The sequence below is a fragment of the Natator depressus genome, chromosome 5 (assembly GCF_965152275.1).
Source record: "Natator depressus isolate rNatDep1 chromosome 5, rNatDep2.hap1, whole genome shotgun sequence".
Lineage (NCBI taxonomy): Eukaryota > Metazoa > Chordata > Testudines > Cheloniidae > Natator > Natator depressus.
Window position 1 is genome coordinate 79,730,456 of NC_134238.1, and position 3,079 is coordinate 79,733,534.

The 3,079-nt window shown below is 51.7% G+C and overlaps 1 pseudogene; it reads right to left on the reverse strand.

Moving 5' to 3' along the window:
- Positions 1-1,769: 1,769 nt before the first annotated feature.
- LOC141988326 (U1 spliceosomal RNA) lies at positions 1,770-1,909 on the reverse strand (annotated as a pseudogene).
- Between the last annotated feature and the right edge of the window lie 1,170 nt (positions 1,910-3,079).

Below are 3,079 nucleotides of genomic sequence, written 5' to 3' on the forward strand. Positions count from 1 at the left end.
GGCTGGGAACTCAGAGGTACTGACGCTGTGAACTGCTTCCCTGACCATAGTGCCCGGCGTAGTAAACTCCCACCCACCCACCCAATAAGCCCAGCCCTGTCTACAGCTTCCCCCCTCACAGTTGCTTAGCGTAGTTCAAACCTCTCCCTACTTGGGGCAGTGAGTTGACCATAAACTAAAGTTTAGTGTTCTATACAAGCACGGTCGTGGCATTGTATAACCTCCACAAAATGTCACACTGGGGAGCTGTACAGAGTAGGGCAGTGGGCACTTCCTTACCCCCCCTGTTGCATGGCTGAGCAGGAGCACTCAGCAACCCCTGCTTGAGTCATCGAAAGCCCACAAGGCAAAGTACCTGCCAGTGGCTGAGGACTAGGCAGCAGTGGTTCTCAAACCTTTGTACTGGTGCCCCCTTCCCACGGCAAGCCTCTGAGTGTGACACACACACCCCTTATAAATTAAAAACTTTTAAATATATATTTAACGCTATTATAAATGGTGGAGGTGAAGCAGGGTTTGGGGTGGAGGTTGGCAGCTCCTGATCCCCCATGTAATAACCTCACGACCCCCGAGGGATCCTAACCCCCCCACCCCCCAGTTTGAGAACCCCCTGCCCTACAGCCTCCGCCCTCTGTTTAAAAGTTGCTGAAAATCTTGCTGACGGGCTGGAGGATGGGGCTGGGTCCCACAGCCGCACCCCTTCTCCAGCCTGGCCGCTCCGAGGAGGGCGGTGGTTCCTCTCTTGCCCCTACTGGGTGCGGTGAGGAATCCCAGCAGCCCCTTAAACTCTTCAGTCTCCGCCATTGAGATTTCTCAGGGGTGGGCTTGGTGCTGTCTCGCTTCACAGCGGCTTCCTTCGCGGCGCGGAAAGCATCGCCTCCCGCTTCTACCACGTGGGGAGGGAAGGCCGGAGAAGTAGGAGGCAGAGCAAACCCGGCCAGCCCCTTACCTCCTCTTCCCCTTCCCCTTCCTCCAACGAGGAGCAGGAGCAGAGGGCGGTGCTCTGGGCTGCGGGGTGGGCGCGCACGCCGCCTCCTGCAGCGGGGGGAAGTGTTTGGGCGTGTGCGGGCTGTGGAGGGACGGTGGGTGTAAGTGGGGGAGAGGACAAGTGCCCGGGGGTAACAGGGAGGACAGTGGCAGAGGCATGAGAACACAGTGCATGGTAGTGGGGATGAAAGGAAACGGGAGCTGCGGAGAAAGCGGCAGAGCCAACAACGGAGCGCCCGGAGAAGGCAGGCGGGAGCCGCACGTGGCTCGCAGCGGGCAGGCTGCGAAGGGGAAGAAGGGAGTAGAAGCAGCCGCCATGGTGAGTAAACAGCGTGAATGTGCTAACGGAGCACGTGGCAAGTTGTTAGTAAAACGCCCTGGGCCGGCTCTGCTGCAAAGGGCATGGGAAGCTGATTTAAAGAGGGCCAGCTCGTGACTCCCCTTTCTAACAGGTTCGAGCGGGCCTAGGCAGCTCAGTGCCACCTGCTCCTGGCCCACGCTGGCATAGTGGGTGAGGCCCTGGGGAGGAAGAGTGGTGGGAGATGCTGCTGTGCTGAGCAGTTCTAGCCAGCACAAATTAAAGCAGCATGGAGGTTGCTTCAACTTGCACCAAGGCCTAGCCTCTAGCTGCCCTCAGGCGCAGTGTTATGGAAAGCTCTCTATGCCTTCCCCCACTCCCTTCATGTGCGCTGAGTACAGCTCAAGTGCTTCTGAGGATTTGACTGTCCCTGAGGATCTTGGCAAGTTTGTGTGTGTGTTGTGGGGGTGGTTCCCTGGCTCTGGTATAACTAATCACAAATTATACAGTTGAGTTTCCCGCATTTGGGGAAATCGCAGGGGTCAGCACACCCGCAGTGCAATGGATGAGCCTCACCCTGGGAAAACCACCTTCGTGATCATGGTATCTTCCCTGCCTAATTCTTGCCTGGGGATACTGCTAAATCAAATCACCCTTTCCTGGTTTACTTTAATTTGTAGATTTTTTTTTTTTAATTTTTTTGAGTAGCTACTTCAGTGTGTTTCCTTGGAATGCACCAGATGAACTACATAGTAGTTGGTTGGTTGTTAATTAACAGGAGAGTATATAACAAGTTCACTCCCCTACATAGGATTATTCTTTTTTCTTGCATATTGTTCTGTTTTCTATGGTGTTCAAAAGCTAAACTGTAGGCTGCTATAAAATTGGGGGAGGGAAGGAAATGTTCTGAATAATTAAAACAAACAAACAAACAAAACCAAACAACCAAACCCTGTGTATAGCCAGAGACTTCTCACCAAGAAAGATTAAAAACTTTCCATGTGGAAAACTGAGATAATTACATTCACCTCCTTTGTATAGTCTTTTGATAATTTCTTATGGTGCTGTGCTCTGTAAGTGCAAAACATTATATATTGTTGCATGAGTGTTATACTTACAAAATTCCTAAAGAATTTCATATAATAAAAAATAACTTAGTAACATCAGTATACTGGGGATAAACACATGGTGTTAACGAGCAAGGCCTGGAATTCCCTCTTTCTCATATATCAGAGGTGTAGCCATGTTAGTCTGTTGTCCACAAAAACAACAGAGTCTGGTGGAACCTTAAAGACTAAGGGTATGTCTACACTATGGAATAAGGTCGAATTTATAGAAGTCGGTTTTTTAGAAATCGGTTTTATATATTCGAGTGTGTGTGTCCCCACAGAAGTGCATTAACTCGGCGGAGTGCTTCCACAGTACCGAGGCTAGAGTCGACTTCCAGAGTGTTGCACTGTGGGTAGCTATCCCACAGTTCCCGCAGTCTCCGCTGCCCATTGGAATTCTGGGTTGAGATCCCAATGCCTGATGGGGCTGAAACATTGTCGCGGGTGGTTCTGGGTACATATCGTCAGTCCCCCCTTCCCTCCCTCCTTCCCTCCGTGAAAGCAAGGGCAGACAATCGTTTCGCGCCTTTTTTCCTGAGTTACCTGTGCGGACGCCATACCACCGCAAGCATGGAGCCCGCTCAGGTAACCGTCACCGTATGTCTCCTGGGTGCTGGCAGACGCGGTACGGCATTGCTACACAGTAACAGCAACCCATTGCCTTCTGGCAGCAGACGGTACAATA